Source organism: Miscanthus floridulus, chromosome 12 (genome assembly GCF_019320115.1).
Source record: "Miscanthus floridulus cultivar M001 chromosome 12, ASM1932011v1, whole genome shotgun sequence".
NCBI classification, from domain to species: domain Eukaryota; kingdom Viridiplantae; phylum Streptophyta; class Magnoliopsida; order Poales; family Poaceae; genus Miscanthus; species Miscanthus floridulus.
Genome location: NC_089591.1, coordinates 26122171 through 26139518, shown reverse-complemented (window position 1 = coordinate 26139518; position 17348 = coordinate 26122171).

Sequence of the window (17348 nt, the reverse complement as noted above, 5' to 3'; positions counted from 1 at the left end):
TTTCTGTTTGGAGACAGTGTTAGTGTGGGTGCAATATAGGTGCATGGTTTGCACTAGACGTACCATAGGCTCTGAAATCATTTTGGACGCACTCTATGGTACCACTAGGTGATGAGGCTCAAGTGGAAGCTCATTTTGACCTTTTGGACATAGAGGTAATCTTGAAGCAAGATAGGTGCATGGTTTGCATCGAACATACCATAGGCTAAAAAATCATTTTGGACGCACCTGATGGAACTCCTAGGTGACGTGGGTCATGTGGAATCTCGCTTCTTTCTATTTGGAGACAGTGTCGGTGCGGGACCCATGGGATACCCCACAAGGAAGGAAGAAGAACTAGCCTAACTAGGATTCTTCCCCTGTAATCTTAGTAGTAGTATTATTCTATAATCCTACTAGGAACTCTCATTGTAAACTGACTAGGACTCTGGTCTCCTGACTATATAAAGGAGGGCAGGGCTCCTTGAATCGGGAGTTCAGAGAAGAACACAACACTTCATAATCAATCCAACGCAAAGGCTAAGGCTGACTGGACGTAGGGCTATTACTCGATCATCGATCGAGGGTCCGAACTAGGATAAATCGACTGTCTCTTACGTTAACCATTGAGTTCTGCCATATGCTAAAGCCCGAACATATTGCCCCGGGGACCCCCCATGGTAGGCTATCAGTGGTCAAACATTGACAGCTGGCGCGCCATGTAGGGGCTTTCGGTGACTTTACATCCGAGAGCTCGATGGACCTCAACAACATGATCTTCTCAAAGGGATCAATCTTCATCTTCGGTTCATGGATCTGTGAGGTAGGCGACGATGGCAAGCTCCAAGGCCATCTCCTCAAAGATTCAGATCATTATCAGGACTTTTTCATTTCGGTGACAACGACAGATCAGCTGACCGAAAGATTCGCATAGCTCGTAATGTCTAATCCAACTCGGATTTCACGACTTCATGCATCCGATTCAAACTCAAGTTCCACTTCCGAAATGAAGTCTTATCCGAGTTCTTTTGGAAAACTGAGTTCTTTTCTGACAAAGGTCTAGAACATGACGTCAACCTATCAAGAATACTACTCGGAATTCACTGAAAGTACTTCAAAGAAGTCGGGTCCTCTTCCATTTGGACTCCACAACATGGCAACATCTTATCAGACATGGCCCGAAGGATCCACTTATCCTATGCTTAGAATGCCACTAAAGGGAGCCCAAGAAGGTCTCATTTTAACCATAACATCTCAATACTGCATCGTTCACTGGCCAGATACCATTCCTGAGGATGACAGAACCCAACTAGTCGACGATACAACAATAGTGTAACACCTCGGGTGTTAGCCTTGCATAACTTGACTTGCATAGCATGAGCATGATCATAAAGCATTCATATATAAGCTTTGACACTTGAAACAGTTGATTGAAACATATGCAACATTTTTATTATTTCATGTTCCCATGTGTATGTGCATATGATCATGAGTGTAAACATGTAGATGATTGTGTAACCTTGCAAATAGCTTAAACATGTTTAGTATATCATCATGAACAACTTTGGTAATTATGGCTAGGGCTAATTTGGTCATTATGTCATAGTTTAAGTATGTACCCTCTTTTGAATGTAGCTTGTTTGACCAAGTTTGAACTAGGTGTTAGAGACCTTGCATCGAGGAGATCACTAAAGCAAAGTTGTAGTATTTGACATAAGGAACAACTTTTATTTTTGGGTCATTGACTGATTTAGCTTCTAACATGCTTGAATTGGTCCCACAAAAATCAGCAAAATCAAGATTTCAACACTTCAGAAATTTTTTCTAAGTCTTGTACCCTAACTGTGCTGACAGCCGACCTTTGGGATGATATAACTCGAGTTCGGTTGGGAATTGGCACGAGCTCTTTGAACAAGAATGGAAGTTGGTACATTGAGCTATGATTTTTGTTTAGACAGTTTATGCTTTGGAGCCATGGTTTAGTGGTGAAATGGCCTAGAAAACACGCTGTCATGTGGCCATCGTGTTAACTAAACCAACTGAATCGCCGTTCGGTGGCCGACCAGCTTCAGGCATCGCGCACCGTGTGGAGGCCAGCGACGGCCGTGCGTCGCCGGCGCTCTAGCCTAGCAGTGGCCAAGGTAGGTAGACTGCGTGCCTTCAACTCCCCAGCGTCAGCCCGCTCCCTCCCGTGCTCACCATTTTCATTTCCTCGGCCTCATTTCCTCGCCAGCAGCAGCAGCCGAGCACCTCCTCGCCTCCGCCAGTCGCCATAGCTACTGCCAAGCCTCGCTGAAGCCACCCATTCGTCACCACAGCAGCACCACCGTCTCGCCAGCAACTCCTAGCATCCCCCATTGCCCTGCTGTTCTAGCTTGGTAAGCCATCGCAGCGCGCAACACCTCGCCAGGAGCTCCGCCAGCTAGTCCCATCACCGTGGCCACGTCGCCTCCGTCCACCATTGGCCAGTGATAGCTTGTGGTATAGGATCGCCGTGGTCTAGAGATACTCAGTCCATGCCTTAGTTGGAGACGCTATAGCTTCCACCGGCACCTCACCGTCGTTCAGCACCACCGCTCCGCCATGGCCAGCCGCCGTCAGTCACTAGCGTCGATGTTAGGGCCGGGCAAGTAGTGCAAACGATGCGCCTCGTCGAGTAGAACGTCTGGTGAAGATGTCACCACCGGCGAACTCGCCGCCATTGAGTTCTAGCCATGCCCAGTAGAGTATCGCCGCCGGCTCTATTTCCGTCTCAATGACAGGTGGGGTCAACTGACCAGTGGGTCCCGCTTGTCAGCGACTCCATGTATTAAAGCTAGTTCATTTTGAATGCAGATTTCATATGTTTTGCAATTTTTGTATCTTCAGTTTGGTAGCTTCAAAAATTGTGAAATAAATTTGTTAGTGTTCCTTAGGAAGTGTAGTATTTAGGAAAAATATGTTTTTGACATTTACAGGAGAAATTTTTAGAGATTTAAATAGGGATTTGAAATGTGCCTTTTGAATGCATTCAAATTTGTTTATTTTATATCTATAGTTCCTGTCCTCCAAAAATTATGAAATTTTTGTGGTAAGCTAGTCTTAGCATATATGAGCTCTTGTAAAAATTTGAGGACCAGTGCGTGTGTAGATTTATAGTTCTAGATTTTTCTTGTATGAATAGTTAATCCTTGCATGAATTTTTATAAATTATTTATGAATCCAAAATTCATGAAATTTGTTGGAGGTAATCCTAGTACCATATGGATGCTAAGAAAAATAGGAAATCTATTGCTTGACACTTTTCAATAGGGTTTTCCATTTATGCTATTTCAAGCCTTGCTGCCTTGCCATTTTTGTATAGGATGTTCTGCTTGGCAAAATGGCATGAAACTTTTACAGTAGTCCTTTGATAGCCTTATAAGGACACTGTAAATTTTTAAGAATTTTTTCATGCACATTTGATATATATTTATTATTTCACCTATGTATCCAAATAAAATAATAAAGTCATATAAAGAAATAGTTTAGGCTTCACCATTATGTTATCTTAAATGTATTTGGTATGCTTAAATTGTTGGTAGATTTTATGTTGTCAAATTTTGACTGATTTCATGAAGTAGAAGTATTGTTACTTTGTATGGCAAATTGAATAGTTTCCGGATAGATTCTGGGGTTTGATGAGTTGCATGTTTAAAATGATGTGTACTGTAAAAATGGTTAATAATAAAGTTGTAGAGAATTTGATAAGCTTTCCAGAAAGTCTAGGATCACTATATTTGGATTAGTAGAACTCTAGTTATGAGTGAAACAAGTAGCTACTATTTTGTGGTATAGTCGATGCATTGTGGAAGTAGATAATTAAATAATCAAGAAGAGATATGCATCTACTCAATAAACATGATGCACTTGTTAACATATATGCATTCGTAATACTTATGTCATATTCATGCATCTAGGATCAAAGGAAAAGATAATGTTGCTGGAATTTGAAGAAGCAGAGGAAGGGGACCAGCAGGAGAATCCGCAAGCCACAGCTCCCGAAGGCGTGGAGCAGAACCCTAAAGAGCTTCCGGAGTGTCCTGACCATCGCCCTACTTCCTTTCTATGAGGCAAGCCCTGGAGCATTCTAAGTCTCCCAATAATTTACAATTGTTTACTTAAGTACTTATGATTGATGCATTAGGTTATAAGAGTTGAATGGAACCACTTGATGCATGTACATTCCTTGTCCAGATATTACACCTTTAACCGGTATAGGTCCAGGATCGAATATATGCTTAGCCATGCTTAGACCGGTAGAAGTCGGGTGATGTCTTGTCACCTGCGAGATATAGGTGGATACCAGAGCACGGTTGGCTATATCTGCTATCGTGGAATAGAACCATGAGGTAAAAGTAAATAAAGACCGGACGGGAGGTCGATAGAGAAGCAACAAGACATGGAGGTCTTGGGTGTGGATCTATCCCCGTCTATGTCGATTAAGGACCGCACCATTGTTGGAACTTCTAACAAGATTGAACGCATGCCTCTCCCTTAGCTAGCTGGATAACTCGTTCCGACCGTGAAGCCGAGTAATCCAACTCAGGCCGAGACCCGTTCTGTTGTGCGCTCCTTCCAGGGAACGATCAGACTAAGCCCAAGGGCAGGCTGGGCCTAAACATCCTGGCATCTGGTGTTCTAAATTGTGCGGCGTGGTACGGACCCGTGAAATGTGTACCTAAGTTGTACCAAAGGTGACCTAAGGCTATCGTGGCTGGTAGACCTGGGTTTGTGTTAGGAATAAATTCTCAGCTGGTTGAAATCGATTCGAATCACCATCTCTCCCGGATAGTGAGAAACTTGACTATCTCCAACATCGTAGTAACTGTGTTATGAAACATGATGGTTCGGATGAATATGGAATTACAATACCTGCTACAGGTTACTATTGTATGCTTCTAAATGATATACCACATGTTTGGCATAGGATAGTTGCTAATCTAGAAATGGATAGTTATAATTAACTTGATAAAGGCGTCGTAATGGTCTAACTACGTTAATTGCTTTTATGCAAAATGTTGTCAAGTTACGTCCACTTATACAGCCTTGCATAATCCTTGGAGTCATTTTATTTCTGGTTCATGATGGGTAAGTCTAGCTGAGTACCTTCTCGTACTTAGGGTTTATTTTCCCATTGTTGCAGATGGCACTGTGTATCATGGTTATTGCAAGAGTTGCTTCTATCCCACCGTGGATGAGGAGTAAGCCTTGGGCAGGCTTCTTTATTAATTCCTATCCTTGCTTTTGTGGACCGTGATCTGACTTGGCACTATATCAAACTATGTTGGAAACTTTATTTTCAAACTTAATTGCTTTCTGCTTTATTTATCAAACTCGGTTTGTAATAACTTTTATTCGTACTCTGATGATGAAATGTATCTATGAACTTTATGTAATATGTGGCATGTATGTTGAGTCCTGTACGATCTTGGTTGTTGTAAATCGTTTATCGAGACCCGTCGTGGTACTCGACGGACTACCGGGTTTATATGGGTTCAAGTATGACAGTGCGACCGCTTGCGGGCTGCCATTGTACTTGTACTCTTATAAATTGGTCGGTTCTGCGACAGCTGGCATCAGAGCAAGATTCAACGTTAATTGTCACAAGAGTATTTAAAACAAAAGTTTTTGTTTTCCAAAAACCCTTCTTGAGCAACTAATAGTTATATAATAGGTATTTGAAATCTAAAGTGTGCCAATGATCACTTTCCTTATGCCCAAATTAGGACTATTAGGTGGCTATTTAAGTACTATCATGGGGGTTTTTACTTCATCGTCCATACGGCATGCTATTGTATGGATGCCATTCACTTGAGTGGTAATGTATGGATCAAATGCCTCTATGCCAAGGTAAGATGATGAGTGTATGACCGCAAGAGGTAAGCGTGCGGTCGGGGAGAGTTAGCTTTGGTACGGCTATGTATGCATGCTTGCATGTGTATATGGTATGTATTTAATTATGGGTTTAAATTATTGTCGGGTAGATTGATACGAAAGTATATGTATGGGTATACATATATGGAAGTATTTACAATTACATTCTGCATATTTCATTATGGGTTTAGGGCTGAAATGGAATTTTATGCAGGTACACTGACAACGAAACGTGTAGCTCGACTAGTTACGCTGTTTATGAGAGAACAAATGTATGCCACCGTGTCTACCGATTAGAAACAATTTTTTTCCTAAGTTTGTGAGGACGTATGGCACGAGCATGCATTATAATAATTACCATTCACATAACTACATTGTTCCTCCCCTTATAAAATTCTTACTCAGTTAAGTAACTCTTATCCATTATGGCATTATCTCACCAAGTGGTACATGTTAATGGTGCAGATGGCACGCACAAAGCAGACCGCTCGCAAGTCCACCGGAGTCAGAGCTCCCAGCCGTCAGCTTGCTCCACGTACCCATCAACGTCATATGTTTCTTGGAGAGTTTGGGATGCCTACACTCTTGTGGAGAGTGCTTAGCTATGTAGGCTATCCTGATGGAATGGAGCCCCGCTACTTCTGGGCGAATGAGCAGTTGGGAGAAGGTCTCTTGGTTACTGTGGAGGCCGTTGTTCATCCCTAAGGTGATGATTCTGAGTGGACAGGTTGGTGTTATGAGTCAACTGGTAGGACTGCTGAAGAAGCAGCTGGCAGGGCAGCCTTTGGGATCCTGAGGGATATCATGGATCGTTTTCCTCAGGAGCTGGTAGCCGCTTTGGTTGGAGTTTTTCCAAGGGGCAACCCCTCCACTGACTCATGGCAGCAAGCAAGAGGTAGACCCTTGGAGATTGGTGCAGCAGAAGGGTAGAATAGTGATAACCCTGCCATGAGCGCCATGTTCGTAGTGATGAGAGTGTTAGAGGGAGTAGAAGGTAGCCTCAGGCGTGTGTCTGGTGCTCTTGGTCATGCCCGTGAGGATCGACGTTAGCTTCAGAGGGAGCATGACGCCGAGATTGAGAGGCTCAATGTAGAGATGGCTCGGTTAACTCACCAGAGGAATGCAGCCTGGTCCAGGGAAGATGTTCTGAGAGCTCAACAGTTTGAGTTGGGGTAGCAGCTGGCCAATGCGGAAGAATACAACGATAACCTACATGAAGAGGTTCATCTGCTGAACAACCAGCTCCACCCTTATGTCCCACCTGGAGCTGCTGAGATGGATCTAGAAGAGGACGAGGAAGAAGAAGAAGTGGAGCCTGAAGAAGAAGTGGAGCCCGAAGAAGGGGATGATCCTATATCTGACCTTGATAGTGATCATGATGAGGATTAGATCGCTTAGTACTTAGTAGAAGGTCTAATGTATCACCTTTATTCATGTAATGGACCTGTAGTTGGAATTTGGCATTAGTAATCCGACTATCATGTAATGTTGTTAATCGCACGACTATCGCACGTTTGGTTGAACATCAATGCAATTCCAGTCCTTTGTTGATGATCATGATTTAAATTTGCATGCGTTATGAGCGCAATAAGTGGTCAAATTGGTGATGTCATGTTGTGAGAATGAATTGTTATGCCTCTATTTTTATTATGATTTTGAGAATTTTCTCCAGTAATTTTAGTTTGGCATGAGTACATAATTCATCTGCAATCTCTTGGCATCAACCAATAATCGCTTATTGTTGCAACTTCACAGATGACGCGCACCCATGCTGGAGCTGGTGGCAGCCAGGATGGCAACCATGATGACTTGCCACCCCCACCACCACCGTCTGCTCAGGAGTTCTTTATCTAGTTCCTAGGGAGCCAGAGGACAATTGAGGAAGCTTTGCGCCTTATCGCGCAAAACACCGCTCGTGGCCACCCACATCAACCAGGGGCCGAACCAAATCAGAACAGTACATTCAAGGAGTTTTTGGATATGAAGCCTCCAATCTTCAAGGTGGCTGAGGAACCACTATAGGCTGATGAGTGGCTAAATACCATTGAGCAGAAATTTCGTTTGCTAAGGGTCACTGAGCATCTGAAAGCTGAGTATGCTTCTCATCAATTGCAAGGACCAGCAGGGATCTGGTGGACACATTTCCTGTCGTCTTTGTCTGCCAATGCGCGAGTTACCTGGGAACAGTTCAAGCTAGCTTTTAGGGGACACCATATTCCCCCGGGCCTGATGCGCATGAAAGTGGCCAAATTTATGAGGCTCACTCAAGGAACAAAGTCACTCACAGAATATATGCACGCATTCAACAACTTGTCCAGATATGCTCCAGGTTTTGTGGATACCGAAGGAGAAAAAGATAGAGAGTTTCAAGTGAGGTTTGGGTACCTAAACTGATGAAGACTAGTGGCAAATTACTAGATGTGCCACGTACGAATGAGTTTATTAGTGATGCCTTGACCCAAGAAAACCACAACAATATGCATGCAGTTGCTAAGGGTCGCAAAGAGGCATATGAGGTCGGTGCCTCTGGATCTTTCCAGTCAAAGGCGCCTATCATAGCTAGGCCACAATTCCTGTCCACCTGCACCCAAGTTTAGGCCTCCACCACCTAAAGCTCAGAATAATATGCCACAGAAACCATTCCATAAGGCGTTCACTATTGCCTTACCAAAAGGAAATGGCAGTCAGGACAGCTCCACCGGATTCAGAAGTAATCAACCATGTTTCAACTGTAACCAACTGGGTCATTGGTCCAAGGAATGCCCCCACCCCAAGAAGAATGGCAACCAGAATCAGAACAATCAGAGGCAGGCTGAATGCCAGGGCACGTCAGGGACACATGCATTATACCGCTGTAGAAGAAGTGCCCGCTGGAGAAGTTGTCACAGGCTGGTATGTTTCTCGTCAACAAGCATCCCGCTGTTGTTTTATTTGATTCAGGAGCTTCTCATTTCATTTATGAGTCAAAGCATTTGCATCTAGACATGATCAAGAAATAATTGAAGTAAGAAAAGGGGGTTATAACATAAGTTCAGCAGGGGAACTGTTACTACCAAAAAGATAGTAAAAAATGTACTCATCTCTATACAAGGGAGGGAGTACACAATAGATTTGATAATATTGCCCGGGTTATCGATAAGTGTAATCTTAGGCATGAATTGGATGAAGGAATCATGGTGTTCTTATTGACACTAGCACCCGCACTATTATGTTGAGAGAACCCACAGGAGGGAATGCTTTTCTAGTACCACTCTCCCGCGATTTTGAACCCCAACATTTAGCCTGTGCTATCCAAACCACCACACTATTGTGATATCCCAGTGGTTTGTGAGTTTCTGGATGTATTTCTAGAGGAATTACCAGGTCTACCACCGGATAGGGACGTGGAATTTAAGATCGAGTTAGTGCCAGGTACGGCACCCATATCAAGAAGACCCTATAGAATGCCACCCAATGAGTTAGCGGAACTTAAGGTTCAATTGCAAGATCTATTGGACAAGGGTCTTATCCAACCTAGCTCATCTCCGTGGGGATGTCCAGCCTTGTTTGTGAAAAAGAAGGACAAGTCACTGAGAATGTGTGTAGATTATAGACCACTCAATGCTGTGACCATCAAGAACAAATATCCATTGCCCCGCATCGACATCTTAGTTCGATCAGCTAGCGAAGGCAAAGGTATTCTCCAAAATTGACTTGAGATCAGGCTACCATCAGATAAAGATCAGACCGGAGGATATACCTAAAACTGCTTTCTCTACTAGGTATGGCTTATACGAGTATTTGGTTATGTCTTTCGGACTAACAAATGCTCCAGCCTACTTCATGTACCTGATGAACTCGGTATTCATGCCCGAACTTGACAAGTTCAGTGGTCGTGTTTATCGATGATATATTGATTTATTTAGAAAATGAGTCAGATCATGAAGAGCATCTGAGGATTGTCCTATCCAGACTGAGGGAGCATAAGCTATATGCCAAGTTTAGCAAATGTGAATTTTGGTTGAGCAAAGTACCTTTCTTAGGTCACATTTTATCAAGAGATGGAATCTCAGTAGACCCATCAAAAGTACAAGAGGTCATGGATTGGAAAGCCCCAACTTCGGTTCATGAAGTTCGGAGTTTTCTAGGGTTAGCAGGATACTATCGTCGGTTTATTCTAGATTTCTCAAAGATAGCTAAGCCTATGACCAGACTACTTCTAGAAAGATGAGAAGTACAAGTGGACACTAGAATGTGAAGTAGCTTTTCACACCCTTAGAACTTTGTTGACTATAGCACCTGTGCTAGCACAACCAGACATTGAAAAGCCTTTTGATGTATTTTGTGATGCATCGGGAATAGGTTTGGGATGTGTGCTTATGCAAGAAGGAAGAGTAATTGCATATGCTTCTCGGCAATTGAGGAAACATGAAGTCAACTACCCTACACATGATTTGGAACTTGCAAGCCGTTGTCCATGCATTAAAGATATGGAGACATTACTTGTTGGGCAATGTATGTCATATCTATACTGACCACAAAAGTCTCAAGTATATCTTTACCCTAGCTAGAACTGAACATGAGACAACGAAGATGGTTGGAATTGATTAAGGACTATAATTTAGAAGTGCATTACCATCCGGGTAAAGCTAATGTAGTAGCCGATGCACTTCAGTCGGAAAGTCCCATTGCAACACTATGGAAGCATTGTTGGAAGATGGATTCAACTTGTTACATCCTGCTGTACTACACAATATCACGATCAGTTGTTCACTTGAGAGCAAAATCATAGAGCTACAGCAGACAGATGTAGGAATAAGTCACATCAAGAGAAAAATGCAAGAGCAAGGAAACCAAACATTTTAGATTGGACGAAAGAGGTGTATTATGGTTTGAGGACCTGACTAGTGGTACCAAAAGACCATGAGCTAAGGAATCAAATTTTAGATGAAGCTCACTCATCCAAATTGTCCTATCCATCCGGGTAGTAGTAAGATGTATCAAGATTTGAAAACCCATTTTTGGTGGACTAAGATGAAGAAAGAGATCGCAGCCTATGTTGCTAGGTGTGATAACTGCAGTAGAGTAAAAGCTATCCATATGAAAACTGCTGGATTACTTCAGCCATTGCCTATTCTAGGATGGAAATGGGAGGAAATCAGCATGGACTTTATCACAGGCCTTCCAATGATGCCACAAGGTCACGATTCAATATGGGTAATTGTTGATCGTCTCACCTAAGTCAGCACATTTTGTACCAGTTCACACAACATATCACATGGGGAAATACTCTGAGTTATATGTTTCCTAGATCGTGAGACTGCATGGAGTACCCAGGACTATAATCTCAGATCGAGGACCACAGTTCGTAGCTCGTTTCTAGGAGCACTTACACCAGGCTTTGGGAATCAAGCTAATCAGAAGTTCAGCATATCATCCACAAACTTCAGGATAGACAGAGCGAGTGAACCAAATCCTAGAAGATTTACTTAGAGCTTGTGTTATATCTTCAAAAGGTTCATGGGAGAAATGGTTACCTTTAGCTGAATTCTCCTATAACAATAGTTATCAAGCGAGTATCAAGATGGCTCCATTTGAAGCCTTGTATGGCAGAAAATGCAGAACTCCATTGAATTGGATTGAGCCCGGTGAAAGGAGATACTTTGGTATTGACTTTGTCAATGAAGCCGAAGAGCAAGTACGTATCATCCAACAACATATGAAGGCAGCTCAATCAAGACAAAAGAGTTATGCTGACAAAAGAAGAAGACCACTGACTTTTGAAGTGGGTGACTATGTATACTTGAGAGTATCACCCATGAAAGGTGTGAAAAGATTTGGGATGAAAAAGAAGCTTTCACCAAGATATGTAGGGCCATACAAAATTTTGGAACGAAAAGGAAATGTTGCATATAAGTTACAACTTCCACCAGAGATGAGTGCAATATTTAATGTGTTCCATGTGTCTCAGTTGAAGAAATGTCTTCGAGTACCAGAAGAAGCTATTGCACCCACCAACATGCAGCTTAATCGGATTTGACCTATGAAGAAAAGCCAATTCGAGTATTAGAGGAGATGGAGAGAGGAACACGGAGTAAGATTATTAAGTTCTATAAGGTGGTGTGGAACAATCATAGTGAACAAGATGCTATGTGGGAGAGAGAAGATTATTTATGAGAAGTTTATCCCGCCTTTTTCCAAGAATGGTAGGTCTTGCAAATCTTGGGACGAGATTTTTATAAGGGGGAGGGGCTGTAACACCTCGGGTGTTAGCCTTGCATAACTTGACTTGCATAGCATGAGCATGATCATAAAGCATTCATATATAAGCTTTGACACTTGAAACAGTTGATTGAAACATATGCAACATTCTTATTATTTCATGTTCCCATGTGTATGTGCATATGATCATGAGTGTAAACATGTAGATGATTGTGTAACCTTGCAAATAGCTTAAACATGTTTAGTATATCATCATGAACAACTTTGGTAATTATGGCTAGGGCTAATTAGGTCATTATGTCATAGTTTAAGTATGTACCCTCTTTTGAATGTAGCTTGTTTGACCAAGTTTGAACTAGGTGTTAGAGACCTTGCATGGAGGAGATCACTAAAGCAAAGTTGTAGTATTTGACATAAGGAACAACTTTTATTTTTGGGTCATTGACTAATTTAGCTTCTAACATGCTTGAATTGGTCCCACAAAAATCAGCAAAATCAAGATTTCAACACTGAAGAAATTTTTTCGTCTTGTACCCTAACCATGCTGACAGTCGACCTTTGGGACGATATAACTCGAGTTTGGTTGGGAATTGGCACGAGCTCTTTGAACAAGAATGGAAGCTGGTACATTGAGCTATGATTTTTGTTTAGATAGTTTATGCTTTGGAGCCACGGTTTAGCGGTGAAATGGCCTAGAAAACATGCTGTCAGGCGGTCATCGTGTTAACTGAACCAACTGAATCGCTGTTCGGTGGCCGACCAGCTTCAGGCATCGCGCGCCGCGTGGAGGCCATGATGGCTGCGCGTCACCGACGCTCTACCCAGCGCAGCCAAGGCAGGCAGACACATGCCTTCAACTCCCCAGCGTTCGCCCGCTCCCTCCCATGCTCACCATTTTTATTTCCTCAGCCTCATTTCCTCGGCGCTGCAGCAGCCGAGCACCTCCTCGCCTCCGCCATCGCCATAGCTGTGCCAAGCCTCGTTGAGCCACCAATTTGTCACCACAGTAGCACCACCATCTCCCCAGCAACCCCCAGCATCCCCATTGCCCGCTGTTCCAGCTTGGTAAGCCACCGCAGCGCGCAACACCTCGCCGGAGCTCTGCCGCTAGTCCCGTCACCGTGGCCACATCGCCTCCATCCACCATTGGCCGTGATAGCTTGTGGTATAGGATCGCTGTGGTCTAGAGATACTCGTCCATGCCTTAGTTGGAGCCGCTGTAGCTTCCACCGGCACCTCATCGTCGTTCAGCGCCATGGCTCCGCCATGGCTGCCGCTGTCGTCACTAGCATTGATGTTAGGGCCGGGCAAGTAGTGCAAACGATGCGCCTCGTCGAGTAGAACGTTTGGTGAAGATGTCACCGCCGGCGAACTCGCCGCCATTGAGTTCTAGCCGCGCCCATAGAGTAGCGCTGCCGGCTCTATTTCTGTCTCAATGACAGGTGGGGTCAACTGACCAGTGGGTCCCGCTTGTCAGCGACTCCATGCATTAAAGCTAGTTCATTTTGAATGCAGATTTCATATGTTTTGCAATTTTTGTATCTTTAGTTTGGTAGCTTCAAAAATTGTGAAATAAATTTGTTAGTGTTCTGTAGGAAGTGTAGTATTTAGGAAAAATATGTTTTTGACATTTACAGTAGAAATTGTTGGAGATTTAAATAGGGATTTGAAATGTGCTTTTGAATGCATTCAAATTTGTTTATTTTATATCTAGAGTTCCTATGCTCCAAAAATTATGAAATTTTTTTGGTAAGCTAGTCTTAGCATATATGAGCTCTGGTAAAAATTTGAGGACTAGTGTATGTGTAGATTTATAGTTATAGATTTTTCTTTTATGAATAGTTAATCCTTACATGAATTTTTATAAATTATTTATGAATCTAAAATTCATGAAATTTGTTGGAGACAATCCTAGTACCATATGGATGCTAAGAAAAATAGGAAATCTGTTTCTTGACACTTTTCAATAGGGTTTTGCATTTATGCTATTTCAAGCCTTGCTGCCTTGCCATTTTTGTAAAGGATGTTCTACTTGGCAAAATGGCATGAAACTTTTACAGTAGTCCTTTGATAGCCTTAGAAGGACAATATAAAATTTTAAGAATTTTTTATGCACATTTGATATATATTTATTATTTAACCTATGTATCCAAATAAAATAATAAAGTCATATAAAGAAATAGTTTAGGCTTCACCATTATGTTATATTAAATGTATTTGGTATGCTTAAATTGTTGGTAGATTTTATGTTGTCAAATTTTGACTGATTTCATGAAGTAGAAGTATTGTTACTTTGAATGGCAAATTGAATAGTTTCTGGACAGATTCTGGGGTTTGATGAGTTGCATGTTGAAAATGATGTGTACTATAAAAATGGTTAATAACAAAGTTGTAGAGAATTTGATAAGCTTTCTAGAAAGTCCAGGATCACTATATTTGGATTAGCAGAACTCCAGTTATGAGTGAAACAAGTAGCTACTGTTTTGTGGTATAGTCGATGCATTGTGGAAGTAGATAATTAAATAATCGAGAAGAGATATGCACCTACTCAATAAACATGATGCACTTGTTAACATATATGCATTCGTAATACTTATGCCATATTCATGCATCTAGGATCAGAGGAAGAGATAACGTTGCTGGAATTCAAAGAAGTAGAGGAAGGGGACCAGCAAGAGAATCCGCAAGCCGCAGCTCCCGAAGGCATGGAGCAGAACCCTGAAGAGCTTCCGGAGTGTCCTGACCACCGCCCTACTTCCTTTCTGTGAGGCAAGCCCTAGAGCATTCTAAGTCTCCCAGTAATTTACAACTGTTTACTTAAGTACTTATGATTGATGCATTAGGTTATAAGAGTTGAATGGAACCACTTGATGCATGTACATTCCTTGTCCAAATATTACACCTTTAACCGGTATAGGTCCAGGATTGAATATATGCTTAGCCATGCTTAGACCGGTAGAAGTCGGGTGATGTCCTGTCACCTACGAGATATAGGTGGATACCGGAGCACGGTTGGCTATATCTGCTATCATGGAACAGAACCATGAGGTAAAAGTAAATCAAGACCGGACGGGAGGTCGATAGAGAAGCAATAAGACATGGAGGTCTTGGGTGTGGATCTATCCCCATCTGTGTCGATTAAGGACCGCACCGTTGTTGGAACTTCTAACAAGATTGAACGCATGCCTCTCACTTAGCTGGCCAGATAACTCGTTCCGACCGCGAAGCCGAGTAATCCAACTTAGGCCGGGACCCGTTCTGTTGTGTGCTCCTTCTGGGGAACGATCAGACTGAGCCCAAGGGCAGGCTAGGCCTGAACATCCTAGCATCTGGTGTTCTAGATTGTGTGGCATGGTACGGACACGCGAAATGTGTACCTAAGTTGTACCAAAGGTGACCTAAGGCTATCGTGGCTAGTAGACCTGGGTTTGTGTTAGGAATAAATTCCCACCTGGTTGAAATCGATTCGAATCGCCGTCTCTCCCGGATAGTGAGAAACTTGACTAGCTCCAACATCGTAGTAACTATGTTATGAAACATGATGGTTCAGATGAATATGGAATTACAATACCTGCTATGGTTACTATTGTATGCTTCTAAATGATATACCACATGTTTGGCATAGGATAGTTGCTAATCTAGAAATGGATAGTTATAATTAACTTGATAAAGGCATCGTAATGGTCCAACTATGTTAATTGCTTTTATGAAAAATGTTGTCAAGTTACATCCACTTATACAGCCTTGCATAATCCTTGGAGTCATTTTATTTCTGGTTCATGACGGGTAAGTCTAGCTGAGTACCTTCTCGTACTTAGGGTTTATTTCCCATTGTTGCAGATGACACTGTGTATCATGGTTATTGCAAGAGTTGCTTCTATCCCACCGTGGATGAGGAGTAAGCCTTGGGTAGGCTTCTTTATTAATTCCTATCCTTGCTTTTGTGGACCGTGATCTAACTTGGCACTGTATCAAACTATGTTGGAAACTTTATTTTCAACTTAATTGCTTCCGCTTTATTTATCAAACTCGGTTTGTAATAACTTTTATTCATACTCTGATGATGAAATGTATCTGTGAACTTTATGTAATATGTGGCATGTATGTTGAATCCTGTACGATCTTGGTTGTTGTAAATCATTTATTGAGACCTGTCGTGGTACTCGATGGACTACCAGGTTTATATTGGTTGAAGTATGACAGTGCGACCGCTTGCGGGCTGCCCTTGTACTTGTACTCTTATAAATTGGTCGGTTCTACGACAAATAGCAACTCTACCCTACCAAGAAGGAGACTCGATCTATAACCTTGAAACCTCTACTGAAGTTATCAACAGCTCTGGCAGTACAGAAATCAACGACGATGACAAAACAACTCACACTAGAGAAGGGCACGATGGTGAGACCGAAAGTCAAAGGCAAGCGAGAGAAAGAAAGAATAAATTGAAACAAGGACGTCAACGCCGTGCTAAGCAGCGAAAGGACACTTGGATCAAATATGAGTCAAATCTAGCCGAGTACAACAGAAGAAAATCAGAGTGAGAAGTCAAAGAAGGACGAGCAGCGAATACACCCTACGATAAGATCTGAGAAGCACTAGAAGAACTCAGGGCGACTTCACATCCCAATGAAAAACAAGAACAGCTTCAGGACTTCCTTCGTTCAATAGTCCTAAGGACGCACGACGGAAGGACCTGCTCAAGACTGCCAGATAGGTCAACATCTCATGAAAAGGAAGATCAAAATAAAAGAAAGTCCACTTTTGAAAGACTTGGACCAAGTGGAAGTCACAACGGAGAGAGTCGAAGAAATCATAATAGAAATGACCGAGTCGAACAACCAAGAAAGGCTAGAAGCAAAGCACCTACTCGGATAGCTACACAAAACTACTCTCACCAAGACGACAGTTGGCAAGAAGGGGGTGCAGAATCAAAATATACAGAAGCCAGAACGCACGATAGATTCCCTTGTTTTGAAAACAGACTTGCTTCAATATGACTACCTCACAAGTTCAAGCCATCCAACCACTCCAAGTATGATGGCAAGACCGAACCAAAGCAATGGCTCAAGATCTACTTGCAATCAATTCAATTGGCCGGTGGGGATGATGACATCAAGACCTTGTTCTTTCCCATGGCCTAGAAACTATGCCACTTCAATGGTTTGACAAATTGAATCTAGGATCAATTAGAAATTGGGAGGACTTGCAAAGAGCTTTCTGTGAAAATTTTGTGGGTATTATTACACACCCAATCACCCATGTAGAGTTAAAAG